The sequence below is a fragment of the Chanodichthys erythropterus genome, chromosome 13 (genome assembly GCF_024489055.1).
Source record: "Chanodichthys erythropterus isolate Z2021 chromosome 13, ASM2448905v1, whole genome shotgun sequence".
NCBI classification, from domain to species: domain Eukaryota; kingdom Metazoa; phylum Chordata; class Actinopteri; order Cypriniformes; family Xenocyprididae; genus Chanodichthys; species Chanodichthys erythropterus.
Genome location: NC_090233.1, coordinates 9656088 through 9671480, shown reverse-complemented (window position 1 = coordinate 9671480; position 15393 = coordinate 9656088). Strand labels below are relative to the sequence as shown.

Sequence of the window (15393 nt, the reverse complement as noted above, 5' to 3'; positions counted from 1 at the left end):
TCCCCTTCACTGGTCCCTGACCCCACACATGGCCTCAGAAAGTCTCCATCACCTGGACCCTCAGGGACTGCTGTCCCAACTGTTTCACCTCTTCCATCGGAGCCAGAGGATGATGATGATGATGACGATGATGATAGAGAGATGGTAAATACCACTCCTTTGTATCTCTTTCAAATGTACTAGAATAAATCAAACAGTGTTGAATTAACATTTAGTGCTTTAAATCTATACTTTCCACATATTTAAAATTTAAAAGTACAGCCTAAAGTCATTAGTAAGCAGCAAATACTCATCAAGTCAAGTCAGCTTCATTTCTGTAGTTCTTTGTATTATACAGATGTGTCAAAGCAGCTTTACAGTGATAAACAGGAAAATAACAATTAATTATGGAATTATGCATCAAACAGATATGATGTAATTATTTTATTATGTGTTTGTGTTTTTAAACAGGCTGTTGACCACCAAAATGTGCCAGGATTCCAACATGTGGACAGGCTGGCGGAATATCTGGTGGAGCTTCGGAATCACACAGCTCTCAGCCTGACCAATCAGGAAGCCAACACCATTATTGGACTTTGGCAGAACCTGGATGAACGGGACAAACAACGTGTGGTCTACGCATCTCGATACCAGAGGAGACTGCTGAGTGGACGCTTCAGGGTACCAAAGAGGCCCACTCACCCTGGTGTAGAGAGCACCACCAGATGTGTGCTGGGTGCAAGCAGTGCACCTGCACAGTGGCCTGACTGTTGCCGTCTGGTGGAGACGATCTTCATCAGGCTTTGCTCTATCCATCCAAGTCCTCAAAGAAAGGGCAAGGGAACCCTCTCAAGATGGTCTTTGATCCTGCAAGACTATCGAAGGATTAGGCAGCTTGTTCTTGGTAATGGCTTGGTGATGGGAGGAACATCACTGCAGCTGGTGGAGGTGAACCAGAACACCCTGATTAACTGGCATAATAACAGACAGAAAAAGCAGGAGCTGTCTGTGCTGCTTCAGGGCATTCAGTTGCCTCAACACCTCCCCGAAGCTCAGGAGCCTCTCCAGGCTGCCAAACGCCTACGCACTGAGCCAGAACAACCAGGGGACCAGCACCAGTACAAGCTACCAGAGAGCACAGCAGGTCAGGCAAAGCAGAGGCAGACTTCTGTTGGGCGGCCCCCTCTCAGACCCAAGGCACCAGTGCAGAGCCAGATGTTGGTTACACCATCAGCACCTGGAGCATCACTGCAGATGGTACCAAATCTGCTTATACCTGCAGGTATCCAGGGTGTGCCGATGTTTCAGGGTGTGCCAATGTTCCAGGGAGTGCAAATGGTCCAGGGAATGCCGATGGTTATGCCAATTATTCAACCAATGTTACAGCCAACAGCTGTACAGGGCATCAGCTCGCACCCTGTTGCACCAGCTGCCAATCCAGGAGCTGTGCCCAAGAGACCCTACAACAGAACTGTAGAAGCAAACACCTGTAAAAAGTGTGGGCAATTTAAAACTAGCGCAACAGGACATAGCCAGTACAGAGGCAGGGTGTACTGCCCACAGACTGAGACTGTTACCAAAGAGGCGTGGTTAGAGGAAATGCGGAGGACCATTTCCAAATAATCTACATATGCATATATAGATATATATAATATTGTATATATACTGCTAATATATATTGTGAACAGTTGTAAATAGTTGAGTTCACCATTGGTAATACTTGTTTTGAATATTATTTACCTTATTTAAATTTTGAATGTCATTTAACTTTTTATTTATTGTTTTTGAAAACTTATTTAACTTTTCATTTAACTTATTTGTTTTTAAAAAAGTATTTAACATTTTATGCACCTTTTAATTTGATTTCAACAATTTATTATTTTATTTAATTTAGTATTCATTGCTGTTCTGTTGGCATGATTGTAAAATAAAAACAAATTGGCAAGTGATTGCTTTTTGAGTTTTACTTTTATAACACAACACACAGTACACTGCAACAATATAACATTTGTGTATAAAAAGATAATTTGTACATTTTGTTATTCTTGTGACAAACATTTTAGTTACTATTTTATGGGTTGCATCTTTATTCATTACAAATAACAGATTTGCAATAATAATAATAATAATATGACAACTACTAAATAATAACACAGTTCCATTGGTATATTTTATTTTTCATGAAAGAATATCAAAAACCACAACAAATAAAGTACATTTGTATATTTTATTAACGTTGGAACAGTTTGCATTCAAAAAATAGTTTATTTAATGAAATTACAACAAAATGAATGAAATTACAAAAAGTTGTCTTTAGCTGGATTCGAACCCCGGTCTTGGTGAGCACCTGCAATAGAAAACAGTGTAAATATAAATGGGCGATTTTTCCACACTAAGAAACCAGAAGTTGTCGATCAACTCAAATGCTAAGGAAGGAATAGCTCTAAACGTCACATTTCACCCTTTCTTTTCTTCATTTTTTCTTTCTCTTCTTCCCCTTCTCCTCTTCTTCCTTTCCCCTTTTCTTCCCTTCTTCCCCGTCTTTGTTGGACTATTGTTCCCCAGCTTGAGCGCTGATGCCTTATCCATTAGGCCACTGGGCCACAACTGCAAGCAAGGAAATTAGTACTGCGCCAGTAGAATATTACTTTCATAGCGTTACATAATATTTTTAAAAAGTGGTACTCTTTAAGAAAGTTTTTGATGAGCAAGATGTGAGTCAATCGCACAATACTTAGCTCAAAAGTCTGGTCCCGCAAATGCAATTTCTCTAGAGCCGATCTGATGTATTAGAGTAGTACTGTCATTCCAACCACTTAGCATTACATTGTAGGCACACCCCAAGAAGAAAAATCTTTTATGCAACCCAGATATGACTCAAAGCCACAGTACACTTTTAGAAGAAAGGTATTTCCTCACAGAAAGTATCAATTGAAGATTGGAGACCTCACACAACTGCTTTTCTGCACAGTCTCAGATGACCCAGATGGGACTCGAACCCACAATCCTCAGCTCCGAAGGCTGATGCCTTATCCATTAGGCCACTGGGCCACAACTGCACACAACATAATTAGTACTGCGCCACTAGAAAATTACTTTCATAGCGTTGCATAATATTTTCAAAAAGTGGTACTCTTTAATAAAGTTTTTGATGAGCAAGATGTGAGTCAATCGCACAATACTTAAACTCTGTATACGAATACTCACAGCAAGTATAAATCAAAAATCAAAGAATGCTAAAACGCACACAACTGGTTTTCTGCACAGTCTCAGATGACCCAGATGGGACTCGAACCCACAATCCTCAGCTCCGAAGGCTGATGCCTTATCCATTAGGCCACTGAGCCACAATTGCAAGTCGCATAATTAGTACTGAGGCACTAAAATATTACTTTCATAGCGTTACATAATATTTTTAAAAAGTGGTACACTTTAAGAAAGTTTTTGATGAGCAAGATGTGAGTCAATCGCACAATACTTAGCTCAAAAGTCTGGTCCCGCAAATGCAATTTCTCTAGAGCAGATCTGATGTATTAGAGTAGTACTGTCATTCCAACCACTTAGCATTACATTGTAGGCACTCCCCAAGAAGAAGAATCTTTTATGCAACCCAGATATGACTCAAAGCCACAGTACACTTTTAGAAGAAAGGTATTTCTTGGAAATCATTTTAAAGTTCAATCAGAGACAATGATGTGTAACTTAGGCACCGCACACAAATCCTCACAGAAAGTATCAATTGAAGATTGGAGACCTCACACAACTGCTTTTCTGCACAGTCTCAGATGACCCAGATGGGACTCGAACCCACAATCCTCAGCTCCGAAGGCTGATGCCTTATCCATTAGGCCACTGGGCCACAACTGCACACAACATAATTAGTACTGCGCCACTAGAAAATTACTTTCATAGCGTTGCATAATATTTTCAAAAAGTGGTACTCTTTAATAAAGTTTTTGATGAGCAAGATGTGAGTCAATCGCACAATACTTAAACTCTGTATACGAATACTCACAGCAAGTATAAATCAAAAATCAAAGAATGCTAAAACGCACACAACTGGTTTTCTGCACAGTCTCAGATGACCCAGATGGGACTCGAACCCACAATCCTCAGCTCCGAAGGCTGATGCCTTATCCATTAGGCCACTGGGCCACAACTGCTCACAACATAATTAGTACTGCGGCACTAGAATATTACTTTCATAGCGTTGCATAATATTTTCAAAAAGTGGTACTCTTTAATAAAGTTTTTGATGAGCAAGATGTGAGTCAATCGCACAATACTTAAACTCTGTACACGAATCCTCACAGCAAGTATAAATCAAAAATCAAAGAATGCTAAAACTCACACAACTGGTCTTCTGCACAGTCTCAGATGACCCAGATGGGACTCGAACCCACAATCCTCAGCTCCGAAGGCTGATGCCTTATCCATTAGGCCACTGAGCCACAATTGCAAGTCGCATAATTAGTACTGAGGCACTAAAATATTACTTTCATAGCGTTACATAATATTTTTAAAAAGTGGTACACTTTAAGAAAGTTTTTGATGAGCAAGATGTGAGTCAATCGCACAATACTTAGCTCAAAAGTCTGGTCCCGCAAATGCAATTTCTCTAGAGCAGATCTGATGTATTAGAGTAGTACTGTCATTCCAACCACTTAGCATTACATTGTAGGCACTCCCCAAGAAGAAGAATCTTTTATGCAACCCAGATATGACTCAAAGCCACAGTACACTTTTAGAAGAAAGGTATTTCTTGGAAATCATTTTAAAGTTCAATCAGAGACAATGATGTGTAACTTAGGCACCGCACACAAATCCTCACAGAAAGTATCAATTGAAGATTGGAGACCTCACACAACTGCTTTTCTGCACAGTCTCAGATGACCCAGATGGGACTCGAACCCACAACCCTCAGCTCCGAAGGCTGATGCCTTATCCATTAGGCCACTGGGCCACAACTGCACACAACATAATTAGTACTGCGCCACTAGAAGATTACTTTCATAGCGTTGCATAATATTTTCAAAAAGTGGTACTCTTTAATAAAGTTTTTGATGAGCAAGATGTGAGTCAATCGCACAATACTTAAACTCTGTATACGAATACTCACAGCAAGTATAAATCAAAAATCAAAGAATGCTAAAACGCACACAACTGGTTTTCTGCACAGTCTCAGATGACCCAGATGGGACTCGAACCCACAATCCTCAGCTCCGAAGGCTGATGCCTTATCCATTAGGCCACTGGGCCACAATTGCAAGTTGCATAATTAGTACTGAGGCACTAAAATATTACTTTCATAGTGTTACATAATATTTTCAAAAAGTGGTACTCTTTAAGAAAGTTCTTGATGAGCAAGATGTGAGTCAATCGCACAATACTTAGCTCCAAAGTCTGGTCCCGCACATGCAATTTCTCTAGAGCAGATCGGATGTATTAGAGTAGTACTGTCATTCCAAGGACTTAGCATTACATTGTAGGCACTCCCCAAGAAGAAGAATCTTTTATGCCACCCAGATATGACTCAAACCCACAATACACTTTTAGAAGAAAGGTATTTCTTGGAAATCATTTTAAAGTTCAATCAGAGTCAATGATGTGTAACTTAGGCACTGTACACAAATCTTCACAGCAAGTATAAATCAAAAATCAAAGAATGCTAAAACTCACACAACTGCTTTTCTGCACAGTCTCAGATGACCCAGATGGGACTCGAACCCACAATCCTCAGCTCCGAAGGCTGATGCCTTATCCATTAGGCCACTGGGCCACAATTGCAAGTCAAGGAAATTAGTACTGAGGCACTAAAATATTACTTTCATAGCGTTACATAATATTTTTAAAAAGTGGTACTCTTTAAGAAAGTTTTTGATGAGCAAGATGTGAGTCAATCGCACAATACTTAGCTCAAAAGTCTGGTCCCGCAAATGCAATTTCTCTAGAGCAGATCTGATGTATTAGAGTAGTACTGTCATTCCAACCACTTAGCATTACATTGTAGGCACTCCCCAAGAAGAAGAATCTTTTATGCAACCCAGATATGACTCAAAGCCACAGTACACTTTTAGAAGAAAGGTATTTCTTGGAAATCATTTTAAAGTTCAATCAGAGACAATGATGTGTAACTTAGGCACCGCACACAAATCCTCACAGAAAGTATCAATTGAAGATTGGAGACCTCACACAACTGCTTTTCTGCACAGTCTCAGATGACCCAGATGGGACTCGAACCCACAATCCTCAGCTCCGAAGGCTGATGCCTTATCCATTAGGCCACTGGGCCACAACTGCACACAACATAATTAGTACTGCGCCACTAGAAAATTACTTTCATAGCGTTGCATAATATTTTCAAAAAGTGGTACTCTTTAATAAAGTTTTTGATGAGCAAGATGTGAGTCAATCGCACAATACTTAAACTCTGTATACGAATACTCACAGCAAGTATAAATCAAAAATCAAAGAATGCTAAAACGCACACAACTGGTTTTCTGCACAGTCTCAGATGACCCAGATGGGACTCGAACCCACAATCCTCAGCTCCGAAGGCTGATGCCTTATCCATTAGGCCACTGGGCCACAACTGCTCACAACATAATTAGTACTGCGGCACTAGAATATTACTTTCATAGCGTTGCATAATATTTTCAAAAAGTGGTACTCTTTAATAAAGTTTTTGATGAGCAAGATGTGAGTCAATCGCACAATACTTAAACTCTGTACACGAATCCTCACAGCAAGTATAAATCAAAAATCAAAGAATGCTAAAACTCACACAACTGGTCTTCTGCACAGTCTCAGATGACCCAGATGGGACTCGAACCCACAATCCTCAGCTCCGAAGGCTGATGCCTTATCCATTAGGCCACTGAGCCACAATTGCAAGTCGCATAATTAGTACTGAGGCACTAAAATATTACTTTCATAGCGTTACATAATATTTTTAAAAAGTGGTACACTTTAAGAAAGTTTTTGATGAGCAAGATGTGAGTCAATCGCACAATACTTAGCTCAAAAGTCTGGTCCCGCAAATGCAATTTCTCTAGAGCAGATCTGATGTATTAGAGTAGTACTGTCATTCCAACCACTTAGCATTACATTGTAGGCACTCCCCAAGAAGAAGAATCTTTTATGCAACCCAGATATGACTCAAAGCCACAGTACACTTTTAGAAGAAAGGTATTTCTTGGAAATCATTTTAAAGTTCAATCAGAGACAATGATGTGTAACTTAGGCACCGCACACAAATCCTCACAGAAAGTATCAATTGAAGATTGGAGACCTCACACAACTGCTTTTCTGCACAGTCTCAGATGACCCAGATGGGACTCGAACCCACAACCCTCAGCTCCGAAGGCTGATGCCTTATCCATTAGGCCACTGGGCCACAACTGCACACAACATAATTAGTACTGCGCCACTAGAAGATTACTTTCATAGCGTTGCATAATATTTTCAAAAAGTGGTACTCTTTAATAAAGTTTTTGATGAGCAAGATGTGAGTCAATCGCACAATACTTAAACTCTGTATACGAATACTCACAGCAAGTATAAATCAAAAATCAAAGAATGCTAAAACGCACACAACTGGTTTTCTGCACAGTCTCAGATGACCCAGATGGGACTCGAACCCACAATCCTCAGCTCCGAAGGCTGATGCCTTATCCATTAGGCCACTGGGCCACAATTGCAAGTCGCATAATTAGTACTGAGGCACTAAAATATTACTTTCATAGTGTTACATAATATTTAAAAAAAGTAGCACTCTTTAAGAAAGTTCTTGATGAGCAAGATGTGAGTCAATCGCACAATACTTAGCTCCAAAGTCTGGTCCCGCACATGCAATTTCTCTAGAGCAGATCGGATGTATTAGAGTAGTACTGTCATTCCAAGGACTTAGCATTACATTGTAGGCACTCCCCAAGAAGAAGAATCTTTTATGCCACCCAGATATGACTCAAAGCCACAATACACTTTTAGAAGAAAGGTATTTCTTGGAAATCATTTTAAAGTTCAATCAGAGACAATGATGTGTAACTTAGGCACTGTACACAAATCCTCACAGAAAGTATCAACTAAAGGTTGGAGACCTCACACAACTGCTTTTCTGCACAGTCTCAGATGACCCAGATGGGACTCGAACCCACAATCCTCAGCTCCGAAGGCTGATGCCTTATCCATTAGGCCACTGGGCCACAACTGCAAGCAAGGAAATTAGTACTGCGCCAGTAGAATATTACTTTCATAGCGTTACATAATATTTTTAAAAAGTGGTACTCTTTAAGAAAGTTTTTGATGAGCAAGATGTGAGTCAATCGCACAATACTTAGCTCAAAAGTCTGGTCCCGCAAATGCAATTTCTCTAGAGCAGATCTGATGTATTAGAGTAGTACTGTCATTCCAACCACTTAGCATTACATTGTAGGCACTCCCCAAGAAGAAGAATCTTTTATGCAACCCAGATATGACTCAAAGCCACAGTACACTTTTAGAAGAAAGGTATTTCTTGGAAATCATTTTAAAGTTCAATCAGAGACAATGATGTGTAACTTAGGCACAGCACACAAATCCTCACAGAAAGTATCAATTGAAGATTGGAGACCTCACACAACTGCTTTTCTGCACAGTCTCAGATGACCCAGATGGGACTCGAACCCACAATCCTCAGCTCCGAAGGCTGATGCCTTATCCATTAGGCCACTGGGCCACAACTGCACACAACATAATTAGTACTGCGCCACTAGAAAATTACTTTCATAGCGTTGCATAATATTTTCAAAAAGTGGTACTCTTTAATAAAGTTTTTGATGAGCAAGATGTGAGTCAATCGCACAATACTTAAACTCTGTATACGAATACTCACAGCAAGTATAAATCAAAAATCAAAGAATGCTAAAATGCACACAACTGGTTTTCTGCACAGTCTCAGATGACCCAGATGGGACTCGAACCCACAATCCTCAGCTCCGAAGGCTGATGCCTTATCCATTAGGCCACTGGGCCACAACTGCTCACAACATAATTAGTACTGCGGCACTAGAATATTACTTTCATAGCGTTGCATAATATTTTCAAAAAGTGGTACTCTTTAATAAAGTTTTTGATGAGCAAGATGTGAGTCAATCGCACAATACTTAAACTCTGTACACGAATCCTCACAGCAAGTATAAATCAAAAATCAAAGAATGCTAAAACTCACACAACTGGTCTTCTGCACAGTCTCAGATGACCCAGATGGGACTCGAACCCACAATCCTCAGCTCCGAAGGCTGATGCCTTATCCATTAGGCCACTGAGCCACAATTGCAAGTCGCATAATTAGTACTGAGGCACTAAAATATTACTTTCATAGCGTTACATAATATTTTTAAAAAGTGGTACTCTTTAAGAATGTTTTTGATGAGCAAGATGTGAGTCAATCGCACAATACTTAGCTCAAAAGTCTGGTCCCGCAAATGCAATTTCTCTAGAGCAGATCTGATGTATTAGAGTAGTACTGTCATTCCAACCACTTAGCATTACATTGTAGGCACTCCCCAAGAAGAAGAATCTTTTATGCAACCCAGATATGACTCAAAGCCACAGTACACTTTTAGAAGAAAGGTATTTCTTGGAAATCATTTTAAAGTTCAATCAGAGACAATGATGTGTAACTTAGGCACCGCACACAAATCCTCACAGAAAGTATCAATTGAAGATTGGAGACCTCACACAACTGCTTTTCTGCACAGTCTCAGATGACCCAGATGGGACTCGAACCCACAATCCTCAGCTCCGAAGGCTGATGCCTTATCCATTAGGCCACTGGGCCACAACTGCACACAACATAATTAGTACTGCGCCACTAGAAGATTACTTTCATAGCGTTGCATAATATTTTCAAAAAGTGGTACTCTTTAATAAAGTTTTTGATGAGCAAGATGTGAGTCAATCGCACAATACTTAAACTCTGTATACGAATACTCACAGCAAGTATAAATCAAAAATCAAAGAATGCTAAAACTCACACAACTGGTTTTCAGCACAGTCTCAGATGGCCCAGATGGGACTCAAACCCACAATCCTCAGCTCTGAAGGCTGATGCCTTTTCCATTAGGCCACTGGGTCATAATTGCAAGTCACATAATAATACTGCGGCACTAGAATATCACTTTCATAGCGTTACATAAAAAGATATGACTTGCCTGCACAGTCTCAGATGACCCAGATGGGACTCAAACCCACAATCCTCAGCTTATCCATTAGGCCACTGGGCCACAACTGCAAGTTTTCCGAATTGGTACTGCTGCACTAGAATATTACTTTCATAGCGTTGCATAATATTTTCAAAAAGTGGTACTCTTTAATAAAGTTTTTGATGAGCAAGATGTGAGTCAATCGCACAATACTTAAACTCTGTACACGAATCCTCACAGCAAGTATAAATCAAAAATCAAAGAATGCTAAAACTCACACAACTGGTTTTCTGCACAGTCTCAGATGACCCAGATGGGACTCGAACCCACAATCCTCAGCTCCGAAGGCTGATGCCTTATCCATTAGGCCACTGAGCCACAATTGCAAGTCGCATAATTAGTACTGAGGCACTAAAATATTACTTTCATAGCGTTACATAATATTTTTAAAAAGTGGTACACTTTAAGAAAGTTTTTGATGAGCAAGATGTGAGTCAATCGCACAATACTTAGCTCAAAAGTCTGGTCCCGCAAATGCAATTTCTCTAGAGCAGATCTGATGTATTAGAGTAGTACTGTCATTCCAACCACTTAGCATTACATTGTAGGCACTCCCCAAGAAGAAGAATCTTTTATGCAACCCAGATATGACTCAAAGCCACAGTACACTTTTAGAAGAAAGGTATTTCTTGGAAATCATTTTAAAGTTCAATCAGAGACAATGATGTGTAACTTAGGCACCGCACACAAATCCTCACAGAAAGTATCAATTGAAGATTGGAGACCTCACACAACTGCTTTTCTGCACAGTCTCAGATGACCCAGATGGGACTCGAACCCACAACCCTCAGCTCCGAAGGCTGATGCCTTATCCATTAGGCCACTGGGCCACAACTGCACACAACATAATTAGTACTGCGCCACTAGAAGATTACTTTCATAGCGTTGCATAATATTTTCAAAAAGTGGTACTCTTTAATAAAGTTTTTGATGAGCAAGATGTGAGTCAATCGCACAATACTTAAACTCTGTATACGAATACTCACAGCAAGTATAAATCAAAAATCAAAGAATGCTAAAACGCACACAACTGGTTTTCTGCACAGTCTCAGATGACCCAGATGGGACTCGAACCCACAATCCTCAGCTCCGAAGGCTGATGCCTTATCCATTAGGCCACTGGGCCACAATTGCAAGTTGCATAATTAGTACTGAGGCACTAAAATATTACTTTCATAGTGTTACATAATATTTAAAAAAAGTAGCACTCTTTAAGAAAGTTCTTGATGAGCAAGATGTGAGTCAATCGCACAATACTTAGCTCCAAAGTCTGGTCCCGCACATGCAATTTCTCTAGAGCAGATCGGATGTATTAGAGTAGTACTGTCATTCCAAGGACTTAGCATTACATTGTAGGCACTCCCCAAGAAGAAGAATCTTTTATGCCACCCAGATATGACTCAAAGCCACAATACACTTTTAGAAGAAAGGTATTTCTTGGAAATCATTTTAAAGTTCAATCAGAGACAATGATGTATAACTAAGGCACTGCACACAAATCCTCACAGAAAGTATCAATTAAAGATTGGAGACCTCACACAACTGCTTTTCTGCACAGTCTCAGATGACCCAGATGGGACTCGAACCCACAATCCTCAGCTCCGAAGGCTGATGCCTTATCCATTAGGCCACTGGGCCACAACTGCAAGCAAGGAAATTAGTACTGCGCCAGTAGAATATTACTTTCATAGCGTTACATAATATTTTTAAAAAGTGGTACTCTTTAAGAAAGTTTTTGATGAGCAAGATGTGAGTCAATCGCACAATACTTAGCTCAAAAGTCTGGTCCCGCAAATGCAATTTCTCTAGAGCAGATCTGATGTATTAGAGTAGTACTGTCATTCCAACCACTTAGCATTACATTGTAGGCACTCCCCAAGAAGAAAAATCTTTTATGCAACCCAGATATGACTCAAAGCCACAGTACACTTTTAGAAGAAAGGTATTTCTTGGAAATCATTTTAAAGTTCAATCAGAGACAATGATGTGTAACTTAGGCACACAAATCCTCACAGAAAGTATCAATTGAAGATTGGAGACCTCACACAACTGCTTTTCTGCACAGTCTCAGATGACCCAGATGGGACTCGAACCCACAATCCTCAGCTCCGAAGGCTGATGCCTTATCCATTAGGCCACTGGGCCACAACTGCACACAACATAATTAGTACTGCGCCACTAGAAAATTACTTTCATAGCGTTGCATAATATTTTCAAAAAGTGGTACTCTTTAATAAAGTTTTTGATGAGCAAGATGTGAGTCAATCGCACAATACTTAAACTCTGTATACGAATACTCACAGCAAGTATAAATCAAAAATCAAAGAATGCTAAAACGCACACAACTGGTTTTCTGCACAGTCTCAGATGACCCAGATGGGACTCAAACCCACAATCCTCAGCTCCGAAGGCTGATGCCTTATCCATTAGGCCACTGGGCCACAATTGCAAGTCGCATAATTAGTACTGAGGCACTAAAATATTACTTTCATAGTGTTACATAATATTTAAAAAAAGTAGCACTCTTTAAGAAAGTTCTTGATGAGCAAGATGTGAGTCAATCGCACAATACTTAGCTCCAAAGTCTGGTCCCGCACATGCAATTTCTCTAGAGCAGATCGGATGTATTAGAGTAGTACTGTCATTCCAAGGACTTAGCATTACATTGTAGGCACTCCCCAAGAAGAAGAATCTTTTATGCCACCCAGATATGACTCAAAGCCACAATACACTTTTAGAAGAAAGGTATTTCTTGGAAATCATTTTAAAGTTCAATCAGAGACAATGATGTATAACTAAAGCACTGCACACAAATCCTCACAGAAAGTATCAATTAAAGATTGGAGACCTCACACAACTGCTTTTCTGCACAGTCTCAGATGACCCAGATGGGACTCGAACCCACAATCCTCAGCTCCGAAGGCTGATGCCTTATCCATTAGGCCACTGGGCCACAACTGCACACAACATAATTAGTACTGCGCGACTAGAATATTACTTTCATAGCGTTGCATAATATTTTCAAAAAGTGGTACTCTTCAATAAAGTTTTTGATGAGCAAGATGTGAGTCAATCGCACATTACTTAGACTCTGTACACGAATCCTCACAGCAAGTATAAATCAAAATTCAGAGAATGCTAAAACTCACACAACTGGTTTTCAGCACAGTCTCAGATGGCCCAGATGGGACTCAAACCCACAATCCTCAGCTCTGAAGGCTGATGCCTTTTCCATTAGGCCACTGGGTCATAATTGCAAGTCACATAATAATACTGCGGCACTAGAATATCACTTTCATAGCGTTACATAAAAAGATATGACTTGCCTGCACAGTCTCAGATGACCCAGATGGGACTCAAACCCACAATCCTCAGCTTATCCATTAGGCCACTGGGCCACAACTGCAAGTTTTCCGAATTGGTACTGCTGCACTAGAATATTACTTTCATAGTGTTACATAATATTTAAAAAAAGTAGCACTCTTGAAGAAGGTTCTTGATGAGCAAGATGTGAGTCAGTCGCACAGTACTTAGCTCCAAAGTCTGGTCCCGCACATGCAATTTCTCTAGAGCAGATCTGATGTATTAGAGTAGTACTGTCATTCCAACGAATTAGCATTACATTGTAGGCACTGCCCAAGAAGAAGAACCTTTTATGCCACCCAGATATGACTCAAACCCACAATACACTTTTAGAAGAAAGGTATTTCTTGGAAATCATTTTAAAGTTCAATCAGAGACAATGATGTGTAACTTAGGCACTGTACACAAATCCTCTCAGAAAGTATCAATTAAAGATTGGAGATCTCACACAACTGCTTTTCTGCACAGTCTCAGATGACCCAGATGGGACTCGAACCCACAATCCTCAGCTCCGAAGGCTGATGCCTTATCCATTAGGCCACTGGGTCACAATTGCAAGTCGCATAATTAGTACTGAGGCACTAAAATATTACTTTCATAGCGTTACATAATATTTTTAAAAAGTGGTACACTTTAAGAAAGTTTTTGATGAGCAAGATGTGAGTCAATCGCACAATACTTAGCTCAAAAGTCTGGTCCCGCAAATGCAATTTCTCTAGAGCAGATCTGATGTATTAGAGTAGTACTGTCATTCCAACCACTTAGCATTACATTGTAGGCACTCCCCAAGAAGAAGAATCTTTTATGCAACCCAGATATGACTCAAAGCCACAGTACACTTTTAGAAGAAAGGTATTTCTTGGAAATCATTTTAAAGTTCAATCAGAGACAATGATGTGTAACTTAGGCACCGCACACAAATCCTCACAGAAAGTATCAATTGAAGATTGGAGACCTCACACAACTGCTTTTCTGCACAGTCTCAGATGACCCAGATGGGACTCGAACCCACAATCCTCAGCTCCGAAGGCTGATGCCTTATCCATTAGGCCACTGGGCCACAACTGCACACAACATAATTAGTACTGCGCCACTAGAAGATTACTTTCATAGCGTTGCATAATATTTTCAAAAAGTGGTACTCTTTAATAAAGTTTTTGATGAGCAAGATGTGAGTCAATCGCACAATACTTAAACTCTGTATACGAATACTCACAGCAAGTATAAATCAAAAATCAAAGAATGCTAAAACGCACACAACTGGTTTTCTGCACAGTCTCAGATGACCCAGATGGGACTCGAACCCACAATCCTCAGCTCCGAAGGCTAATGCCTTATCCATTAGGCCACTGGGCCACAACTGCTCACAACATAATTAGTACTGCGGCACTAGAATATTACTTTCATAGCGTTGCATAATATTTTCAAAAAGTGGTACTCTTTAATAAAGTTTTTGATGAGCAAGATGTGAGTCAATCGCACAATACTTAAACTCTGTACAAGAATCCTCACAGCAAGTATAAATCAAAAATCAAAGAATGCTAAAACTCACACAACTGGTCTTCTGCATAGTCTCAGATGACCCAGATGGGACTCGAACCCACAATCCTCAGCTCCGAAGGCTGATGCCTTATCCATTAGGCCACTGAGCCACAATTGCAAGTCGCATAATTAGTACTGAGGCACTAAAATATTACTTTCATAGCGTTACATAATATTTTTAAAAAGTGGTACACTTTAAGAAAGTTTTTGATGAGCAAGATGTGAGTCAATCGCACAATACTTAGCTCAAAAGTCTGGTCCCGCA

The 15393-nt window shown here is 40.0% G+C and overlaps 27 non-coding genes across 27 annotated transcripts; all 27 read right to left on the bottom strand.

The window, feature by feature from the left end:
- Positions 1 to 2957: 2957 nt before the first annotated feature.
- On the bottom strand, positions 2958 to 3030 carry trnar-ucg (transfer RNA arginine (anticodon UCG)). The gene has a single exon. It is a non-coding gene; the product is annotated as a tRNA-Arg (tRNA).
- Positions 3031 to 3253: 223 nt separating this feature from the next.
- On the bottom strand, positions 3254 to 3326 carry trnar-ucg (transfer RNA arginine (anticodon UCG)). The gene has a single exon. It is a non-coding gene; the product is annotated as a tRNA-Arg (tRNA).
- A 439-nt stretch (positions 3327 to 3765) lies between these two features.
- On the bottom strand, positions 3766 to 3838 carry trnar-ucg (transfer RNA arginine (anticodon UCG)). Its single transcript has one exon. It is a non-coding gene; the product is annotated as a tRNA-Arg (tRNA).
- Positions 3839 to 4061: 223 nt separating this feature from the next.
- On the bottom strand, positions 4062 to 4134 carry trnar-ucg (transfer RNA arginine (anticodon UCG)). Its single transcript has one exon. It is a non-coding gene; the product is annotated as a tRNA-Arg (tRNA).
- A 223-nt stretch (positions 4135 to 4357) lies between these two features.
- On the bottom strand, positions 4358 to 4430 carry trnar-ucg (transfer RNA arginine (anticodon UCG)). Its single transcript has one exon. It is a non-coding gene; the product is annotated as a tRNA-Arg (tRNA).
- Positions 4431 to 4869: 439 nt separating this feature from the next.
- On the bottom strand, positions 4870 to 4942 carry trnar-ucg (transfer RNA arginine (anticodon UCG)). The gene has a single exon. It is a non-coding gene; the product is annotated as a tRNA-Arg (tRNA).
- Positions 4943 to 5165: 223 nt separating this feature from the next.
- On the bottom strand, positions 5166 to 5238 carry trnar-ucg (transfer RNA arginine (anticodon UCG)). Its single transcript has one exon. It is a non-coding gene; the product is annotated as a tRNA-Arg (tRNA).
- Positions 5239 to 5685: 447 nt separating this feature from the next.
- On the bottom strand, positions 5686 to 5758 carry trnar-ucg (transfer RNA arginine (anticodon UCG)). Its single transcript has one exon. It is a non-coding gene; the product is annotated as a tRNA-Arg (tRNA).
- A 440-nt stretch (positions 5759 to 6198) lies between these two features.
- trnar-ucg (transfer RNA arginine (anticodon UCG)) lies at positions 6199 to 6271 on the bottom strand. The gene has a single exon. It is a non-coding gene; the product is annotated as a tRNA-Arg (tRNA).
- A 223-nt stretch (positions 6272 to 6494) lies between these two features.
- Positions 6495 to 6567, bottom strand: trnar-ucg (transfer RNA arginine (anticodon UCG)). The gene has a single exon. It is a non-coding gene; the product is annotated as a tRNA-Arg (tRNA).
- A 223-nt stretch (positions 6568 to 6790) lies between these two features.
- On the bottom strand, positions 6791 to 6863 carry trnar-ucg (transfer RNA arginine (anticodon UCG)). The gene has a single exon. It is a non-coding gene; the product is annotated as a tRNA-Arg (tRNA).
- A 439-nt stretch (positions 6864 to 7302) lies between these two features.
- trnar-ucg (transfer RNA arginine (anticodon UCG)) lies at positions 7303 to 7375 on the bottom strand. Its single transcript has one exon. It is a non-coding gene; the product is annotated as a tRNA-Arg (tRNA).
- Positions 7376 to 7598: 223 nt separating this feature from the next.
- On the bottom strand, positions 7599 to 7671 carry trnar-ucg (transfer RNA arginine (anticodon UCG)). The gene has a single exon. It is a non-coding gene; the product is annotated as a tRNA-Arg (tRNA).
- Positions 7672 to 8110: 439 nt separating this feature from the next.
- Positions 8111 to 8183, bottom strand: trnar-ucg (transfer RNA arginine (anticodon UCG)). Its single transcript has one exon. It is a non-coding gene; the product is annotated as a tRNA-Arg (tRNA).
- A 439-nt stretch (positions 8184 to 8622) lies between these two features.
- Positions 8623 to 8695, bottom strand: trnar-ucg (transfer RNA arginine (anticodon UCG)). Its single transcript has one exon. It is a non-coding gene; the product is annotated as a tRNA-Arg (tRNA).
- A 223-nt stretch (positions 8696 to 8918) lies between these two features.
- Positions 8919 to 8991, bottom strand: trnar-ucg (transfer RNA arginine (anticodon UCG)). Its single transcript has one exon. It is a non-coding gene; the product is annotated as a tRNA-Arg (tRNA).
- Positions 8992 to 9214: 223 nt separating this feature from the next.
- Positions 9215 to 9287, bottom strand: trnar-ucg (transfer RNA arginine (anticodon UCG)). Its single transcript has one exon. It is a non-coding gene; the product is annotated as a tRNA-Arg (tRNA).
- A 439-nt stretch (positions 9288 to 9726) lies between these two features.
- trnar-ucg (transfer RNA arginine (anticodon UCG)) lies at positions 9727 to 9799 on the bottom strand. The gene has a single exon. It is a non-coding gene; the product is annotated as a tRNA-Arg (tRNA).
- Positions 9800 to 10468: 669 nt separating this feature from the next.
- Positions 10469 to 10541, bottom strand: trnar-ucg (transfer RNA arginine (anticodon UCG)). The gene has a single exon. It is a non-coding gene; the product is annotated as a tRNA-Arg (tRNA).
- Positions 10542 to 10980: 439 nt separating this feature from the next.
- On the bottom strand, positions 10981 to 11053 carry trnar-ucg (transfer RNA arginine (anticodon UCG)). Its single transcript has one exon. It is a non-coding gene; the product is annotated as a tRNA-Arg (tRNA).
- Positions 11054 to 11276: 223 nt separating this feature from the next.
- Positions 11277 to 11349, bottom strand: trnar-ucg (transfer RNA arginine (anticodon UCG)). The gene has a single exon. It is a non-coding gene; the product is annotated as a tRNA-Arg (tRNA).
- A 439-nt stretch (positions 11350 to 11788) lies between these two features.
- Positions 11789 to 11861, bottom strand: trnar-ucg (transfer RNA arginine (anticodon UCG)). Its single transcript has one exon. It is a non-coding gene; the product is annotated as a tRNA-Arg (tRNA).
- A 434-nt stretch (positions 11862 to 12295) lies between these two features.
- Positions 12296 to 12368, bottom strand: trnar-ucg (transfer RNA arginine (anticodon UCG)). Its single transcript has one exon. It is a non-coding gene; the product is annotated as a tRNA-Arg (tRNA).
- Positions 12369 to 13103: 735 nt separating this feature from the next.
- Positions 13104 to 13176, bottom strand: trnar-ucg (transfer RNA arginine (anticodon UCG)). Its single transcript has one exon. It is a non-coding gene; the product is annotated as a tRNA-Arg (tRNA).
- An 885-nt stretch (positions 13177 to 14061) lies between these two features.
- Positions 14062 to 14134, bottom strand: trnar-ucg (transfer RNA arginine (anticodon UCG)). The gene has a single exon. It is a non-coding gene; the product is annotated as a tRNA-Arg (tRNA).
- Positions 14135 to 14573: 439 nt separating this feature from the next.
- Positions 14574 to 14646, bottom strand: trnar-ucg (transfer RNA arginine (anticodon UCG)). Its single transcript has one exon. It is a non-coding gene; the product is annotated as a tRNA-Arg (tRNA).
- A 519-nt stretch (positions 14647 to 15165) lies between these two features.
- Positions 15166 to 15238, bottom strand: trnar-ucg (transfer RNA arginine (anticodon UCG)). The gene has a single exon. It is a non-coding gene; the product is annotated as a tRNA-Arg (tRNA).
- Between the last annotated feature and the right edge of the window lie 155 nt (positions 15239 to 15393).